The sequence below is a fragment of the Bos indicus x Bos taurus genome, chromosome 18 (assembly GCF_003369695.1).
Source record: "Bos indicus x Bos taurus breed Angus x Brahman F1 hybrid chromosome 18, Bos_hybrid_MaternalHap_v2.0, whole genome shotgun sequence".
In the NCBI taxonomy this organism is placed as follows: Eukaryota; Metazoa; Chordata; class Mammalia; order Artiodactyla; family Bovidae; genus Bos; species Bos indicus x Bos taurus.
Window position 1 is genome coordinate 12,687,084 of NC_040093.1, and position 20,245 is coordinate 12,707,328.

General features: G+C 46.7%; 1 protein-coding gene across 1 annotated transcript in view; it reads left to right on the forward strand.

Annotated features, from left to right (window-relative positions):
• The window catches only part of OPA3 (OPA3, outer mitochondrial membrane lipid metabolism regulator), a 67,731-nt gene that overhangs the window by 45,229 nt on the left and 2,257 nt on the right, over positions 1-20,245 (forward strand). The gene's annotated exons all lie outside the window — the stretch shown is intronic.

Below are 20,245 nucleotides of genomic sequence, written 5' to 3' on the forward strand. Positions count from 1 at the left end.
AGGCTTGAGGGGAGAGCAGGTTCCTCGCCTCTTCCAGCTTCCGGTGGCTCCAGGCTTTCCTTGCCTCATGGCAGCGTCAATCACTCTCTCCCTCCTTCTTCACATAGCCCCCTCCCCTGTATGTCTGTGTTTTCTTTTCCTCTTCCCTCTCATATTAGGACACTTGTCACTGGATTTAGGGCCCATCTGGGTAAGCTAAGATGACACCACCTTGAAATTCTTAACCTTAATCACATCTGTAAAGATCCTTTTGCCAAATAAGGCAACAGTCACATGTTCTAGGGACTTGGGTGTGTTCATCCCTTCCTCCTACTCCAGTGATCAAATCTCCCCCTGCCTCCCTCACACAGGGACCCTTTGGGTTGCGTTTAGGGCCCACCTGGATAATCTTGGATCATTCCCCATCTCAAATCCTTAACTCCATCACATCTGCAAAGTCCTTTTTGCCACATAAAGTAAGATTCACAAGATCCGGGGATTGGGACCCACTATTTAATATACCACATCCCCCTTTTTTAGGCTGTTCTGTTATGATTTCTAAGTGCTCTACACAGAATTTGCATACTGCCCCTTCATCTGAGATGGGGACATTCAAAAAAATAATTCATTTGTTCGTTTATGGCTGTGCTGGGTCTTCATTGCCGCGAGGGCTTTTTCTCTAGTTGCGTGGAGCCGGGGCTTCCTAATTGCAGTGTGTGGGCTTCTCATTGCGGTGGCCTCTCGTGTTGCGGAGCCCAGGCTTTAGGTGCGTGGGCTTCAGGGTTCTAGAGCGCAGGCGCAGTAGTTGTGCACAGGGTTAGTTATTCCCAGGCGTGTGGGATCTTTTGAACCAGGGATCGAACCCATGTCTCCTGCATTGGCAGGCGGATTCTTTACCTCTGAGCCACCAGGGAAGCCCGAGATGGGGATACTTTTTGGCAAACCTCTTGTTAGAGCCTTGGAGTGAGAAGGCTGACATGGGGCTGTGGTCTGTGCTTCCCAGATGATCGCTAGGGAGCTCAGCATATTCATTTTCAGCTGTTTATCGGACCTTTCAATTCTATGAGAAATGCCTGTGTTGTAAAATTGCCTGGCGGTCCGGTACTTAGAACCCCGTACTCTCACTGCCGAGGGCCTGGGTTCAATCCCTGGTCAGGGAACTAAGATCCCGTAAGCCACATGGGCACAGCTCCCCCCTCCCCGCCCCCAAAAAGAATGTTTGCTTTGCTCATCCTTGGTGCTTGTTTGTGAGGTCTTCTGTCCTTTTACAAAAAGTTTTTCAACTTTAATAAACAGGTTTTCCCATCTTTTCCTTTATGGCTCTTATTTTTCCTCCCTTGTCTGGGAAGAGCGTCCTTGCCCCAGGTTAGAAGCATCCCCACCCTAAGGGTGCAGAATGGTAATAACCTTCATTTTACAGAGAAGGAAATTGAGATACAGAAGAACATAATCTCTTCCAGTTCACATTTCTTAGGTTCCAGGCACTGCGAGGATTTTACAAGAGTCATATCACTGAATCCCTGAATCTCCCTGTGTCATGGGTCCTCCAAACCACCCTCAGACCTGATGATTTATTTGCTACATAGTAAGCCGACATAGCCTTACAGTGAAAGGATACAGATTCTTACCAACAAAGGGAAAACGTAAACGGGGTGAAGTCCAGGTGCAAAGAGAACAGCATGTGCAGAGGCCCAAAGATGAGAGTGAGAAGGGATGACTCCATGGCTTAGTCATGGACCTTAGCGGGCAGGACGAGAGGCGGGAGACCAGATCACACAAGGCTTGGGGCCTTGGAAAGCAGGGTATGGCCTTTCGTGACTTGTGAGCTGAGAGCACTGGGTGGTCTGGAGTTGAAGGTGTCAGTACAGAAAGGAATTTCACTCCAATCACGTTATTTCCCAATCATATTTAGGAGACAACAGGTTCAGTATAGAAACAGCAGTGAAAACTGAAAAACAATGAAATGAAAAAAAAAATCATCTGTAATCCCACTACCCAGAGATGATCATTGTTAACTTTTAGCTGTATTTCATGATCCTAAATGCACACACGCACGTGTGTGTACAGAAAAAAAGTTATGCATTGTGTATATATTGGTGCGTGCTAAGTCTCTTCAGTGGTGTCCAACTCTGTGTGACCCTATGGACTGTAGCCCACCAGGCTCCTCTGTCCCTGGGATTCTCCAGGCAAGAATACTGGGGTGGGTTGCCATGCCTTCCTCCAGGGGATCTTCCCAACCCAGGGATAGAATCCCTGTCTCTTAGGTCTGCTGCATTGACAGGCAGGTTCTTTACCACTCTGGCCACCTGGGAAGCCCCATGTATATTGGTAGATATACACATATGTATTAATATAAGTGGGAATCATCCTATAAAATGCTCTGTATCTGTATGTTAAGTGACTGAGAAGGAGTCTTGGAGGAGAAGGCGTCAGGTCCCCTTGGCCAGGTGAGGGTGGATGGATCTGTGAGCCTCTGTTATGCACTAGCAGCAGTGTGGGAGAGAAGGATGATCTAGTAAAGGGCACAGCTTGCGAAAGTATCCAGTGGCTGCAGGGAGCGGTGAGAGCGGCTGGAGCAGAGTGGGGGCAAGATGAGCTTGGGATGGCAGATTTGTGCAGGACCTCAGGGGCCCCGGAGAGCTCCTGGGAACTGTGCAAGTTTTTCCTGCATGTGTGTTCGTTGGTTTTGTTTATTCAAGCCCGTGCAGGACCGAAGTGTGGGCTGGTATGGTGAGGGATCCAGCAGGGGGCTAAGGTCCCCGGGGACCAGACACTGTCCGGAGATGTCAGACGGGCCCAGGAGGACTTCCCTGGTGCTCCAGTGGTTAAGAACCCACTTGCCAATGCAGGGGACACGGGTTTGACCCCTAGTCCGGGCACTAAGATCTCACGTGCTTCGGAGCAACTATGGACTTGCATCACAACTACTGAGCCCACGTGCCCAGAGCCCACGTCCTGAAACAAGAGAAGCCACCACGATGAGAGGCTTGCGCTCGGCAGCTGGAGAAAGAGTGCTGCAGCAATGAAGACCCCGCTCTAAGAAACAAATGCATGCTGAGTCTCTTCAGTCGTATCCGGCTCTGCAATCCCATGGGCTGTAGCCCTCCAGGCTGCCCATGGGATTCTCCAGGCAAGAATACTGGACTGGGTTCCCATTTCCTTCTCCAAAATAAATAAATATTTGTAAATGTCTTTAAAAAAGGGGGGGCACCAGAAGCAGGACCCAGATGGGCAGATGTAAGAGCTTGCAGCCCAGCCACAGAGGGGACTGAAGAGACAGGCCCCACCTCCACCTTCTCCTGTCCCCGCCTTGTTTTTATTTTTTATTTTAAAGCTTTTTTGATGTGGACCATTTTTAAAGTTTTGTTACAATATTGCTTCTATTTTATGTTTTGATTTTTTGGCCCAAGGCACCTGAGTCCATCTTAGCTCCCCAGCCAGGGATTGAACCCACCCCCCCTACACTGGTAGGCAAAGTCTTAGCCACTGGCCCACCAGGGAGGTCCCTATCCCCTCCTCTCTTGAGGGCACTGCCCAAAGTCAGTGTCCACCAGAAGCGGAGGAGAGGCACTGAGCTTCCAGGAGCACAGAAGGGCAGCCAAAAGTGGAGAGAGGGGTTCTGGGGGCGGAGGGATGTATCGTGGCCCCATCATTCCCCAACTTTCCAGGTGAGCAGGAGACCAAGACCACTGATATCCATGGCTCATTTGAGCTGTCCACACTCAGGGGCAGACCCTCACCCATCACATTTTTGCTGTATATTTAAGCCCAGCCTCTGTGCCATGAGTTACCTGGTGTGATCTTTCAGAGTGAGACCTAAGGTCCTGGGCGTGGTGAGTCACACTCGAAGCATCGAGTTGGTGTCAAGGTTTTTGCCTCCCCTCCCAGGTATGACTCAGAAGGCAGGTGGACAGGCTGCCCTGCAACACACAATACTACACGTGACTTCGGGTTAGTGCCGGATTCCCAGGGGACCTCCTCTCACAGGGCCGGTGGGGCTCATGTCCCTGGGAGAAGTTTACTTGGATCCATAGAGGTTCCAATCCCAAGAAGGGAGATTGCTCTTGTTGTTCCTATTCTCTAACACCTGTTCGTGAAATGTAATCAGCCAGAAGGAAAAGAAGAATGTCCTGCATTTCTAGCCAGTTAACACGATGATTTGCTTTTCATCAAAGCCAGATCAGAATGTATGCCCATCAGTATCAGGCTTGTTCTGTCAAGGACATGTTTGCTTGAGAATGCACACAGATCTAATCATCAGTCTTTGTTTTATTCTGTAATACACGGAGAAGAGAAAAACAAACACCCAGGTCACCACCAGCCCAGTTCAGGGACAGGGCCTGTGACCTTGGAAGTGTCTCTGGGACCCTCCAGGGAGGCAGCAGGCCCCACTGCAGTGTAGTGGCCCTCAGGTGATTTCCACCTGGTGGCAACTTCCAAAAACCAGGAGCCCCCACCCCTGCCTGTGTTTGGAGTCGGCCATTCTTGTGAGATACCCAGGGGACTTCCCATCACACATGCACACACATGTGGGGATCTGGGACCCGGGACGGGGAGGGACTCAGAGGAGGGCAGAACACAAGAGGGATTGCCCCTGATGTCACTTCCAATGACTTTGAAAGGCCCCGCCCCCGACCTTTGGAAAAGTTCTTGTGCATGCCCTTACTCTGATGACAGGTAGACTGGGCCCAGAGAGGGCAGAACACTTGTCTGAGGTCACACAGTAGGGAGCTGGAACGCAACTAACTTCTTGGCACAGACCCCTTGTCTGGTAGCAGACAAGCCCCTAGGAGGAGGGCAGAGCTCCCGGGAAGGAAGGAGAGAGAAAAGGGTCTCTGTGACCCCCAGAGCAGACAGAGAGGCTACCAGTGGGGACAGGACCTACCTAGAGCTTTCTGGGTGTACATCCTGCAGTCTTCAGCCTCTGACTTTTCCGGGTCCATGGGGATGACCAGGAACTTCCCCCAGGTTTGGCAGCACCTCTGCGTAGGGCGGTGGAAAGGGTAGAAGCCTCTGCAGCAGCTCCACTTCTTGTCCTTGGGGTCCAGCGCCATGCTGCCGCAGAGCCGCCAGCGCTCCTTTCTCAGGACCAGCACCTCGCCTGCGGGCCAGACTCGGCTCAGCGGGAGGGCCTGGGTGCAGGGGCCCTGCCCTCACATCCATTCATTTCTGGGGCTGGGGGATGTTTTTTGCCTTTGTGTAGTTTTTTGGCTTGTTCTCGAGACGTTGGCAGTGAAAGCATGGAGTCCTAACTACTGGACCACCAAGGAGTTCCCTGTGTTTTTTCTCTCGAATACCTTTATTAAGATTGAATCCAGCGGACTTCACTGGTGGTCTAGTGGCTAGGACTCTGAGGTCCCAGTGTAGGGGACCCAGGTTTGCTCCCTGGTCTGGGGACTATTAGGGCTTCCCCGGTGGCTCAGCAGTAAAAGAATCTGTCTGCGATGCAGGAGACATGGAGATGCAGGTTCGATCCCTGGGTCGGGAGGATCTCCTGAAGAAGGAAATGGCAATCCTCTGCAACAATCTGGCCTGGAAAATCCCATGGACAGAGGAGCCTGGCAGGCTACAGTCCATGGGGTCACAAAGAGTCGGACACAACTGAGCGACTAAACAACCAAACAGGGAACTAGATCCCACATGCCACAACTAAGCCATTCTGCACGCTGCAGCAGCAGATCAAAGAGCCCATGTGCCACAGCCAGGACCTGGACAGCCAAATACATTAGTAAATACTAAAAAAGAGAGGAACTGACAACAGCAACAACAGAGAGATAGAATTCAGGGACTTCTCCGGTGGTTCAGTGGCTGAGACTCCAAGCTCCAAGTGCAAGGAGCCGAGGTTCAATCCCTGATCAGGGAACTAAATCCCACAGGCTGCAACTGAGTTTAAGTGGCCATAACTAAAAAAGATCCCACATACTCACACTAAAAGATCCCCCATGCACAACATTTGACAATGAAGATCCCACCTACAGCAACTAAGAACCAGCAGAGCCAAATAGATAAATTAAAAAAAAAATTTTTTTAAAGGTAGAATTCACATATCATACAATTCACTCATTTCAAGCATACATGGTTTTTAGTATATTTTCAGAGTTGTGCAGTCACTACCACGATTGATTTTAGAAGATGTTCAATCACCCTAAAAGGAAACCCGTGTCCATCAGCAGTTGCTGCTCTCTTCTGCCCACTTCCCGACACGCCCCAGCCTCAGGCAACCACCACCAGTCTACTTGCTGTCTATTCTGGCCACTGCCCCATTTCATTTCCACCAGCAGTATATGAGTGCTGATTTCCCCACATCCTTGCCAGTCCATGATGTCTGAGTCTCTGATTATAGCCATTCCTTTGTGGGTGGGAAGTGGTATCTCCTTGTGGTTTTGATCTGTGTTTCCCTGCATCCGTTTATCCCTTACCCAGCACTGCGGTCCAGTGTCCAGGTCACCTCTGTCCCCAGAGTACACGTGCCCCCTTTCCTCTTGCTACCTCCTCATCTGCCTTCCTCCTGGCCCAGGGCCGTGGCTTCTCTGCTGAGTTCTCTGGCCCTCTGTGGGCAGAGTTACAGACACTCACCTTGGGTGTCCCGTCACAGCAAAAAAGTGCATACAGCCAATGGTCATTAAAAAAAAAGTACTGATCAGCCTCCCTCAGTTTCCAGAAAGAGAATGGGACAGTGAGGAGGACTTCCCTGGCAGTCCAGTGACTTAAACTCCATGCTCACAATGCAGGGGGCCTGGTTGGGTTTGATCCCTGGTCAGGGAACTAGATCCCACGTGCAGTGACTAAGACCCAGCGAAAATGAAAAAAAAAGTGTTTTTTTTTTTAAGTAGAGGAAAGAGGACTTGCCGGGTCAAGGTTTAAGCCCCGTTTTTCCCCCTCACCTCATGCAATTAACTTCACCCCTCTGAGCCACACTTTCCCCATCCCTAAAATGGGATTGTCTGCTTCTTGAGGGTGTCACCAGAGTGAAAGTTGCTGTCGGGCAGTGATGATAGAGAAGCTTCCCCAGCTGAGCTTTTTGTAGAAAGGGACTTTTGACCATGACTCATCTGGGCTTCCCAGGTGGGACATTGGTAAAGAACCTGCCCGCCAGTGCAGGAGATGCAATAGGGAAGAGTTCCATCCCTGGGTTGGGAAGATGCCCTGGAGGAGGGCATGGCAACCCACTCCAGTATTCTTGCCTGGAGAATCCCATGGACAGAGAGGCCTGGTGGGCTGCAGTCCAGGGGGTTGCAAAGAGTCGGACACAACTGAGCACAGCACAGTTACAATTACTTGACTCAGCTGGCCCCTCCCTATCTCCCTCCAAGCCCCATTTCTCCTCCCTCCTGGGAAGACCCCTGCCCCCCAGCACAGGGGGCTGGCAGAGGGGATCCTCCCAGAGGCAACCCCAGAACCCGAGGGTGGAAAGTGTGTCAGAATTTCACGCTCAGGCTGGCATTTCAGCTGAGCAGGAGCACCGAGGTGGAAGCTGGGCCCCTCCCCACTGCCCGGCCACCCCAAAGGAGCTGGACTTCCCTGCCCCACAACACCCCTGCTCACCTTTGGAGGCACGGGGCCAGCCTTGCAGGCATGGGAACAGCAGGAGGAAGAGAGCTGCAGGAGAGAGAGACGTGAGGGCCGGCTGGGGAGCTGGGCCGGAGGAGGAGGGTGGGGAGAGGCCTGTACCTGAGAAGATGAGCAGTCGGGACCCTATGCCAACTCTGGCCCTGGGCCCCGGCCTGCCTCTGACCACTGCCGGCTGCCACATGTCATGGAGGCCAGCAGCACCCAGGGAAGACAGCTTCTGTCTCTGGCCGTCTGCCCTGCAAAGTCAGTCACCAGTGATGACAATGTATCAAGTAAATTCCTTTAGTGTTAATAATAAAGAATATATGCAGATGTTTTCGCAACTCCTAACAGCATTCCAGAAACATCCATAAATTTCTAAAGGATGGGTGTGTGTTTGCTAATGCTAATGAGATTACTCAAACCAGGCTAGGCCGGTCACCAGAAGGACCTATGAATAAGGTATAGATAGAAGATTTACAGCACTGTGATTTTATTTTATCGAAGTATGTAGGTAATTTACCATGTTGTGTTAAATTATACATATGTTTTCAACTATACATATGTATTTTTTTCAGGTTCTTTTCCATTATAAATACCGAGTAGAGTTCTCTGTGCTGTAAAGTAGGCCCTTCTTATTTACCTATTTTATATATATAACAGTGTGTTTGAGTGAACTCCGGGAGATGGTGATGGACAGGGAGGCCTGGCGTGCTGCGATTCATGGGGTCGCAAAGAGTCGGACACGACTGAGCGACTGATCTGATCTGATCTGATCTGTGTGAATCCCAAACTCCTAATTTATTTTTCCCCGCCTCAGACCCCCAGAGGGTTGTGACTTTAAACTAGCCATATTGAGACCGCCAAGTTCAATCACTTGGCAGAAAATTTCATCACTCCTGATGGAACAGTGATTCCTGGGTGGCAACCTGATTCCTGTTCTGATTCTCAGGGAGAGAGCCAGGAAGCTCTCCTAATCTCACCCTCTGTGCATCTTTTATAATGAAACTGTAATTGCAAGTATGTTTATAATGTTTTTAGGGCATCTATGAGTTATTCTAGACAGTTTTGAACCTGAGAGAATTGTGGGCACCCCGAATTTGTAACCAGTCAGTCAGAAGTGCACATGGCTTGGGAACCCCACTTGTGGTTGAGGTCTGGAGTCGGGGTAGTCTGCTGGGACTGAGCCCATATAGTGTGGGGTCTGCACTAACTCTGGGTGATCATCATCCGGGTCATATTGCAATACAGCCAGTTGGTGTTGACCAGTTGGCTGTGACATAGAGCAGCACCTAAACCAATTTCTCGTTGCCAGGTTACCTTTTCTTTTTAAATTGTGGCAAGATATACATGATTTTCCCCTGGTGGCTCAGCAATAAAGAATCCACCTGCCAATGCAGGAGATGCAAGAGAAATGCATCTTTACCTCTTCAGAAAGTAACTATGGGAATAATAAATGACTACTATTCTTTGACTCTTAGAAGGGTAGGTACAAGGGGTGCCTGGAGAGGCAGGTGAGACCGAAAAGGAAGAAAGTCTTTATAGGATATGTTAGTGAGCAGGTTACTCCTGTACCTGGGGCTCAGTCTTGCAGGGACCTCTCCAAGAGACAGCGTATAAGGTACCCCAGAGTTTGCCGTTCTGTTCTTCTAAGTTTCCCATGAGCTTTGAGTTTTAAGCTTAGAAGATGGACATGTCACACACCAAACAGTGGCTCCACTTCTACTTGATCTGAAAGGCAGCATCAGGACACCTTGGTGACTAGAAGGGAAGGAACTTCCCAAAAGCCACTCTGGGCAGAAAGGTGTCAACAGGGACCTTGGACTCAATCTTTGTGCATGCCAATGAACCCACCTGCCAATACAGAAGATGCGGATTCGATCCCTGAGTAGAGAGGATCCCCTGGAGAAGGAAATGGCAACCCACTCCAGTATTCTTGCCCAGGAGATCCTGCGAACAGAGGAGCCTGGCAGTCTCCAGTCCATGGTGTTGCAGAGTCCGACAGGACTTAGTGATTAAACAACAAGAAGATTCTTCTTAAGAATAACACTTGGGTGAAAAAAAGAGAAAGAACTTCCCTGATAATCCCGTGGTTAAGACTCTGTGCTCCCAGAGCAGGGTTTGATCCCTGGTTGGAGAACTGAGATCTCACAAGCTTCTTGGCGCTGCCAGAATTTTTTAAACAAAAAATAAATTAAAAAAAATCCCATTGGGCCTTGTGGCCATTTTAAGCAGTCAGGACATTTTCTGTGAGCAAGTAGAGACCACTGTAGCAGGGTTTTCTGCAGAAGAGGGCTGTGGCTTAACATTGTATTTTTATTTTCTGGATGATCCCTTCTTGGTGGGGAGCTGCAGGGGGCGCCAAGGGGCAGAGACTGCGATACATCAGACCTGGTGACCAATCAGAGCAGGTGGGTGAGGATAGGCGCTGCAGTGCTCAGGTCCCATGAGTATTGTGTCTGTGCCAACGCGTGTGTGTAATTACACAGTTCAGTTGCTCAGTAGTGTAATTACATTAAATGTTTATTTTTTAATTCTCAGTTTAAAGAATAAACATTCCCGGGGCTTCCATGGTGGTCCAGTGGTTAAGACGCTGGCTGCCGATGCAGGAGACATGGTTCGATCCCTGCTCCAGGAAGATCCCACATCCCCAGGAGCAACCAAGCAGGTGCAGCAACTACTGAAGCCGGGCCTCTAGAGCCCGTGCTCTGCAACAAGAGCAGCCCCCTCAGTGAGAAGCCTGCACACCGCAGCTGGAGAGCAGCCCCTGGTTGCCGCCGCTGGAGAAAGCCCGTGCACAGCAACCCAGGACAGCCAAAACAAATAATCAGTTAAATCTTTAAAAAAATAAATAAGCATTTTCTAAGGCTCCTCATTAAAAGCAGCAATTCTCAGCCACATACCACCCACTCTGTACCCCGTCTCCTGCCACAAACTCTTTCAGTCCTTTTTCTCTAAGTCCTTACCCTGCCTTCCCTTGGATATTTTTGTCAAAGCGGCTTTATTGAGGTATAAGCGACACACAATACAATGCATGTATATAAAGTATAAAATTTGATGGTTTAAATGTTTAAAATTGTATTGAAGTATAATTGACTTACAATGTTTTTTCTATATATATATATACAATGTCACTACTTATAGTGTGTGTAAATTTGATGAGTTTTTTAGAAATGTATTTATTTTTGGCTGTACAGGGTCTTCATTGCTGCAGCCTTTCTCTAGTTGCTGAGAGCAGGGGCTGCTCTTTTTGGCGGTGCATGAGCTTCTCACTGCGATGGCTTCTCTTGTTGCAAAGCACCGGCTCCAGGTGCCAGACTTCAGTAGTTGCCGCAAGTGGGCTCAGTAGTTGTGGTGAGCAGACTTAGTTGTCCCGAAGCACGTGGGCTCTTTAAATCCATTTACTGAACTGAAGTGCCCTGCATTGGCAGGCGGGTTCTTCTTGCAGTGAGGGTGGCTCAGGGAGTGGGAGGGGCGGAAGCAGTAGCTGCGGATGTCCTGCCGGCTAGGACAGTCATAGAGCAGGGCTGGGGCTGGCCTGCCCTGGCTCCAGAGCATCCCCCCTCCCCTCCAATTCCATATGAGACCATTGTACAGTCTTTTTTTTTTTTGGCTGAGTCAGGTTTTAGTTTCAGCATCAAATTGCCAACATCAAAATTAGCATCATAGAGAAAGCAATGGAATTCCAGAAAAACATCTCCTTCTGCTTCACTGACTACGCCAAAGCCTTTTACTGTGGATCACAATAAACTGTGGAAAATTCTGAAAGAGATGGGAATACCAGACCACCCTATCTGCCTCCTGAGAAACCTGTATGCAGGTCAAGAAGCAACAGTTAGAACCAACATAGAATGGCAGACTGGTTGAAAATTGGGAAAGGAGTACATCAAGGCTTTATATATAATCACCCTACTTATTTAACTTACATGCAGAGTGCATCATGCAAAATGCCAGGCTAGATGAAGCACAAGCTTGAATCAAGATTGCCGGGGAAAATATCAATAACCTCAGATATGCAGATGACACCACCCTTATGACAGAAAGCGAAGAGGAACTAAAGAGCCTCTTGATGTGAAGGTGAAAGAGGAGAGTGAAAAAGCTGGCTTAAAACTCAATATTCAGAAAACCAAGATCATGGCATCCAGTACCATCACTTCATGGCAAGTAGATGGGGAAACAATGGAAACAGTGACAGACTTTATTTTCTTAGGCTCCAAAATCACTTCGGACAGTGACTGCAGCCACAAAATTAAAAGATGCTTGCTTCTTGGAAGAAAAGCTATGACAAACCTAGACAGTATATTAAAAAGCAGAGATATCACTTTGCCAACAAAGGTCCATGTTGTCAAAGCTATGATTTTTCCAGTAGTCATGTATGGATATGAGAGTTGGACCATAAAGACGGCTGAACGCCGAAGAATTGATGCTTTCAAACTGTGGTGCTAGAAAAGACTCTTGAGAGTCCCTTGGACACAAGGAGATCCAACCAGTCAATCCTAAAAAAAAATCAGTCCTGAATATTCATTGGAAGGACTGATGCTGAAGCTGAAACTCCAGTACTTTGGCCACCTGATGCGAAGATCCAACTCATTGGAAAAGATCCTTATGCTGGGAAAGATTGAAGGCAGGAGGAGAAAGGGGTGACAGAGGATGAGATGGTTGAATGACATCATCGACTCAGTGGACATAAGTTTGAGCAAAGTCCTGGAGATGGTGAAGGACAGGGAAGCCTGGCATGCTGCAGTCCGTAGAGTCACAGAGTCAGACATGACTAAGTGACTGAGCAGCAACAACAAAGTGTGTGTGAAATGGAATCTCATGTGGGTTTGATTTGTATTTCTCTGCTGACTAATGATTTGAGCATCTTTTCACTTGCTTATTAACAGTTTGCATATCATGTTTGATGAAGTGTCCAACATGCTACTGGAGATCAGTGGAGAAATAACTCCAGAAAGAATGAAGGGATGGAGCCAAAGCAAAAACAATACCCAGCTGTGGATGTGACTGGTGATAGAAGCAAAGTCCAATGCTGTAAAGAGCAATATTTCATAGGAACCTGGAATGTCAGGTCCATGAATCAAGGCAAATTGGAAGTGGTCAAACAAGAGATGGCAAGAGTGAATATTGACATTCTAGGAATCATCGAACTGAAATGGACTGGAATGGGTGAATTTAACTCAGATGACCATTATATCTACTACTGCGGGCAGGAACCCCTCAGAAGAAATGGAGTGGCCATCATGGTCAACAAAAGAGTCTGAAATGCAGTACTTGGATGCAATCTCAAAAATGACAGAATAATCTCTGTTCGTTTCCAAGGCAAACCATTCAATATCACAGTAATCCAAGTCTATGCCCCAACCAGTAATGCTGAAGAAGCTGAAGGTGAACGGTTCTATGAAGACCTACAAGACCTTTTAGAACTAACACCCAAAAAAGATGTCCTTTTCATTATAGGGGACTGGAATGCAAAAGTAGGAAGTCAAGAAACACCTGGAGTAACAGGCAAATTTGGCCTTGGAATATGGAATGAAGCAGGGCAAAGACTAATAGAGTTTTGCCAAGAAAATGCACTGGTCATAACAAACACCCTCTTCCAACAACACAAGAGAAGACTCTATACATGGACATCATCAGATGGTCAACACCGAAATCAGATTGATTATATTCTTTGTGGCCAAAGATGGAGCAGCTCTATACAGTCAGCAAAAACAAGACCGGGAGCTGACTGTGGCTCAGACCATGAACTCCTTATTGCCAAATTCAGACTTAAATTGAAGAAAGTAGGGAAAACCACTAGACCATTCAGGTATGAACTAAATCAAATCCCTTATGATTATACAGTGGAAGTGAGAAATAGATTTAAGGGCCTAGATCTGATAGATAGAGTGCCTGATGAACTATGGAATGAGGTTCGTGACATTGTACAGGAGGCAGGGATCAAGACCATTCCCATAGAAAAGAAATGCAAAAAAAGCAAAATGGCTGTCTGGGGAGGCCTTACAAAAAGCTGTGAAAAGAAGAGAAGCGAAAAGCAAAGGAGAAAAGGAAAGATATAAGCATCTGAATGCAGAGTTCCAAAGAATAGCAACAAGAGGTAAGAAAGCCTTCTTCAGCGATCAGTGCAAAGAAATAGAGGAAAACAACAGAATGGGAAAGACTAGGGATCTCTTCAAGAAAATCAGAGATACCAAAGGAACATTTCATGCAAAGATGAGCTCGATAAAGGACAGAAATGGTTATGGACCTAACAGAAGCAGAAGATATTAAGAAGAGATGGCAAGAATACACAGAAGAACTGTACAAAAAAGATCTTCATGTCCCAGATAATCACGATGGTGTGATCACTGACCTAGAGCCAGACATCCTGGAATGTGAAGTCAAGTGGGCCTTAGAAAGCATCACTACGGACAAAGCTAGTGGAGGTGATGGAATTCCAGTTGAACTATTCCAAATCCTGAAAGATGATGCTGTGAAAGTGCTGCACTCAATATGCCAGCAAATTTGGAAAACTCAGCAGTGGCCACAGAACTGGAAAAGGTCAGTTTTCATTCCAATCCCAAAGAAAGGCAATGCCAAAGAATGCTCAAACTACCGCACAATTGCACTCATCTCACACGCTAGTAAAGTAATGCTCAAAATTCTCCAAGCCAGGCTTCAACAGTATGTGAACCGTGAACTTCCTGATGTTCAAGCTGGTTTTAGAAAAGGCAGAGGAACCAGAGATCAAATTGCCAACATCCGCTGGATCATAGAAAAAGCAAGAGAGTTCCAGAAAAACATCTATTTCTGCTTTATTGACTATGCCAAAGCCTTTGACTGTGTGGATCACAATAAACTGTGGAAAATTCTGAAAGAGTTGGGAATACCAGACCACCTGATCTGCCTCTTGAGAAATTTGTATGCAGGTCAGGAAGCAACAGTTAGAACTGGACATGGAACAACAGACTGGTTCCAAATAGGAAAAGGAGTTCGTCAAGGCTGTATATTGTCACCCTGTTTATTGAACTTCTATGCAGAGTACATCATGAGAAACGCTGGACTGGAAGAAACACAAGCTGGAATCAAGATTGCTGGGAGAAATATCAATAACCTCAGATATGCAGATGACACCACCCTTATGGCAGAAAGTGAAGAGGAACTAAAAAGCCTCTTGATGAAAGTGAAAGTGGAGAGTGAAAAAGTTGGCTTAAAGCTCAACATTCAGAAAACGAAGATCATGGCATCCGGTCCCACCACTTCATGGGAAATAGATGGGGAAACAGTGGAAACAGTGTCAGACTTTATTTTTCTGGGCTCCAAAATCACTACAGATGGTGACTGCAGCCATGAAATTAAAAGACGCTTACTCCTTGGAAAGAAAGTTATGACCAACCTAGATAGCATATTAAAAAGCAGAGACATTACTTTGCCAACAAAGGTTCGTCTAGTCAAGGCTATGGTTTTTCCTGTGGTCATGTATGGATGTGAGAGTCGGGCTGTGAAGAAGGCTGAGCGCTGAAGAATTGATGCTTTTGAACTGTGGTGTTGCAGGAGACTCTTGAGAGTCCCTTGGACTGCAAGGAGATCCAACCAGTCCATTCTGAAGGAGATCAGCCCTGGGATTTCTTTGGAAGGACTGATGCTAAAGCTGAAACTCCAGTACTTTGGCCACCTCATGCGAAGAGTTGACTCATTGGAAAAGACTCTAATGCTGGGAGGGATTGGGGGCAGGAGGAGAAGGGGACGACAGAGGATGAGATGGCTGGATGGCATCTCTGACTCGATGGACGTGAGTCTGAGTGAACTCCGGGAGTTGGTGATGGACAGGGAGGCCTGGCGTGCTGTGATTCCTGGGGTCGCAAAGAGTCGGACACAACTGAGCAACTGATCTGATCTTATCTGAAGTGTCTGTTCAAATCTTTCCCCCATTTTAACTGGATTATTTATCTTCCTGTTGTTGAGTTTTAAGAGCTCGTTATGTGTTCTGGAACAAGTCCTTCATCAAATATATGATTTGCAAATATTTTCTCCCAGTCTGTGGCTTGCCTTCTCACTTTCATAATCGTATAAAATGTAAACTTCCTTTTTTATTTAACAACATTTTTGAGGTATAACTTACATGCAATAAACTGTGCTTATTTTAAGTGTTCACTGTGATGGGTTTATCATGGGTATTTGCCATGAAATCACTACCACTAAAAATATTTCCATCATCCTCCAGATTTCCTTGTATTTTTTTTTCGGTCCATCCCTCTGGCCACCCCTGCCCTCAGGGAACCAGTGACCTGATTTCTATCACTGTGCATTCATCAAAATCTCTTCGCCTGCCCCCAAGTGGCAAATATATATATATATATATAAAATTGGGTGTTTTTTGGAAATACTCTTTTACTTTTTATATATTTTTATTTATTTATTTGGCCACCGCATGCGGGATCTAGTTCCTTGACCAGGGATCAAACCCTAGCCCTTGCACTGGGAGCTCAGAGTCTTAGCCACTGGACCACCAGGGAAGTCTGTAATCTTTTACTTTTAATCATTACGTATTGCAGACATAGAGAAAATAATGTAACAAACACCCATGTACCTATCACTTGGGATTAACAGAGATGAACATTTTGCCCTACTTGCTTTGGGTTTTTCCCCCGTTTTTAGGAGATAACATTAAAAAGCCTCTTTTCTTCCTGCTTCCTCCCTCATCTGTCCTGAAGTTGCTGAGTGTTAGTTACTCCATGTGAGATTTTCCTTTTCCTAAACATGTGTGTCCACAGTCAGTGCACATTCTTGTTTTTTTCACACTGTTTGTATCTATTGGAACTTGCGTTTCTTCTCTCTGTGTTATGTTTGGGAGATTCTTGTGTGTTGAAATATATAAAGCTCCTTTGCAAATTATGAGATTTATTTATTAGTAATGAAATAACTCTGAAGTGTTGCTAAGTTGGCAAAAATATGCTTGGGAATATAAGACACTGTTAGGGAAGCAAACGTGAGTGGTTTCACCATTTTTTTGTTTTAACTACTGTGCTTGATAACCATAGCTGCATTTATAGATGGTGACATAAAATCCTCCTCAATTTCAGGCTGAGATTCCCTTTAGAGCCTTTACCTTTAAGGAACTGTCTAGATTTGTGGAGGTAATTGACATGTGGAATTTGAAAAATTTTAAAACTTGTGGTTCAAATCATATAATACAAGTATATTATAAAGACTCTCTTGGGGACTTTCAGGTGACCCAGTGGTTAAGACTCTGTGTTTTCAATGCAGGGGACACATTTTAGATCCCTGGTTGAGGAACTAAGATCCCACATGCTGCTTGGCCAAAAAAAAAACTGTCTTAACTGCTCAACAAATTTTGTTTTTTAAACAAGAAAGGAATGTGTGTTCTGCTATATTCAAAATGGATAACCAACACGGACCTGCTGTATAGCACAGGGAACTCTACTCAGTGCTTTGTGCCAGCCTGGATAGAGGCGGGTATAGGGGAGAATGGATACATGTGTATCCATGTATGGTTGAGTCCCTTCTCTGTTCACCTGAAACTGTCACACCATTGTTAATCAGCTATGCCCCAATACAAAATAAAAAGTTTAAAGTTTTAAAAAAATAATACAATTACAAATGTTAAAAAAAAAGAGAGAGAGAAAGGAATGTGTATTTGAGTCCCTTTAACACAAGCCATAGTCATGCCCCTTGCCCTCCCATTTTGAGTGAGGGACTGGAATTTCTCAGGCCTGGGTTCTGAATCCATTTTGCCTTCTAACAGACATCAGGGAGAGTAAAGAATTCATGGTTCCATCACAACCCTTCTCCCTGCTCCCTGCACACAAGCAGAAGCCTGGAGGACATCATAAGACTGGGATTCCTCTTGGGAGGGGCCTGTACAATTTCCCAACTGGAAGAGGATTAAATAGGCAGTCAGGGCACCTTGAACTTAGATGTCTCAGGCTCATCTGACAGGTGGCCAAGGCCGAGTCTGATCCCCCACAGGCAACAGGGAGGAATAGACTGATGAAGGGCAGGGCACCGGACAGTGGCATTTCTCTGGGCTCCTCCAGATGTTGCAAGTGAAACTCACTTGGGAGAGACCAGGAAGGTGGCTGGACAACACTGATTCATTTGGGTTATGAAAATTTTTAACTGGATTATAATATACCTAAAGCAAAGTATACAAATCCTAAGTGTCCAGTTTGATAAACTCACAGAAAGAATAGGAAACAACATAACCAGCCCCCTAGAAAGCCTCCCATGTCCCCCTTCCGGTCACTAAGCCTGCCAAGGGTAGCCACTCTCCTGACTTGTGACTCTGTGGGTGGAGGTTGCCTCTTGGGGGTTGTTACATAAAGGAAATCACACAGCAGTGTACGCTTGTGTGGCCTCTTTCATTCAACACTATTCAGTTTGCTGTATGTTGTCATGCTTCACTTGTTCTCACTGCTGTTGAGTGTTTCACTGTGTACATTTTTTTTTTTAACGAATCCTGCAGTTATGGGTGGGCATTCAAATTGTCTTGGGTCCTTTATTCATAGCACTGAGATGAACATGCAGGGACATGTCTTTCGGAGAACATGTGACAGGTTTTGGTGGGTGTCCACCCAGGAGCGGAATTGCTGGTTTATCAGGATTGGATGCTAAATTTAGTAGTCCACTGCCAACCAGCTGCCTGAGTGGGTGTGTGTCCTCAATGACCTCCTCGGAGTCTGACTGCAGTTTGTCTTAAGCAGCACTTAGGATATGTAGAAACAGGCTTCCGTCATAGCTCAGCTGGTAAAGAATCCGCCTGCAATGCAGGAGACCCCAGTTCGATTCCTGGGTTGGGAAGATCCACTGGAGAAGGGATAGGCTACCTACTCCACTGTCTTTGGGCTTCCCTTGTGGTTCATCTGGTAAAGAATCCGCCTGCAATGCAGGAGACCCCAGTTCGATTCCTGGGTTGGGAAGATCCCCTGGAGAAGGGAAAGGTTACCCACTCCAGTATTCTGGCCTGGAGAATTTCATGGACAATATAGTCCATGGGATCCCAAAGAGTTGGACACGACTGAGTGACTTTCACTTCACTTCAGGATGTTTGGTGTTTTCATTTCAGCTATTCTGGGGGGTTTATAGGGCTTTCTCTTTGTGATTTTAATTAGTATTTCCCTGATGTGTAATAGAGGTCAGCTTTTTTTTTTTTTAACGTGTCTAGTGGGCTTCCCTAGTGGCTCATATGGTAAAAAATCTGCCTGCAATGCAAGAGACCTGGGTTCCATCCCTGGGTCAGAAAGATTCCCTGGAGAAGGGAATGGCAACCCACTCCAGTATTCTGCCAGGGAAATCCCAGGAACAGAGGAGCCTGGCAGAGTACAGTCCATGGGGTCTCAGAGTCAGATATGGCTGAGAGACTAACACACACACACACACACACACACACACAGAGTGGCCATTTAGTTCTCCTCTTAGGTGATTCAAGTCTTTTTCTATTGACTGGTCTCACATGCTCTTATTGATCCCCAGGAGGTCTTTGCATATCCTGAATCTGAGTTATTTGTCAGATAGGTATGGTGCAAATGGCTTCTCCAAGTCTGGAACTTGCCTTTTCTTTCTCTTGCTTGTGTCTTTCCCCCCACTTTTTTTCTTTTTTGATCACATTGGGTCAGCATGTGGAAACTTAGTTCCCCCACCAGGGATCAGACCAGGACCCGAAGCATTGGATGCATGGAGTCTTAACTACTAGATTGCCAGGGAATTACCCTCTGGGGCATCAAACAGGAATGAATTTCAGAGCATTCCAGTGTGTCAAACTTTTTCTTTACGGCTAGTCCTTATCATGTTTTGCTTAACAAATGTTAACAGAAAAAGATCAAAAGCGGTCAACCTTTGGAGTTCCCCGGTGGTCAGATGATTAGGATTCCATGCTTTCGTTGATGTGGCCTGGGTTCAATGCCTGGTCAGGAAACTGAGATCCGCCAGTCAGAGTGTGACCAAAAAAAAAAAAGTGGTTAACCTTTGAGGACTAGGAGGACCAAAACTGGAGGTGGAAAGATGGACTTTTGTCTTACAATTTACTCACTTCTGTGTGATCTAAATGATCCCCCCCACCACGTGCATGTTATTCTTCTAACTTGCAAAAAAAAAAAAAAAGCCTTATTAGGTCAGCCTGATTGCTGTGGAGGATGGTTGGCAAGGGTCAAGTATAAATGTTTTCAGAAATTCATCCCTTAATGAGCCCAAGGAACCTTATTTTCCCCATCAGTTCTTGTATCAATGGATGAGTATTAATTATTACTGCAGGGATTCAGGCTTAAATATCAACTCTAGGCCACTCTTGCATTGACAAACAAGGACAATGGTGATAACTCTTGTTCACACAAGTGATCAGATAAGGAAGAAGTTGGCATTAGAGCAGGAGCCCCAGCCCTGAGCTCTGTACAAAGCCCCAAACCCCACACTGAACTCACTTCCGGATGGAGTGCATCACCATCAGCTCCACCTTTGGGGAGAGGGAAGGAGCCTGGCTGGTGGGTTGGGGGTGGGGCAGGAGCAAGGTTTACACCTGCCCTGGACTTATGACCACTCACCTTCCCCTAGAGATGCTGCCCCACACCCTGGACCTCCCCTCCAGGGCAGCAATTCTCATCTGCAGTAGTTAACCAGAACCTTCTGGACGTTTTCAAAATAATGCCCTCAAGGCCACTTCTGGTCAGGTAACTGCGAGGCCCGGCGCCGGTCTTGGTTAAGGCGCCCATTTCCCACTAGC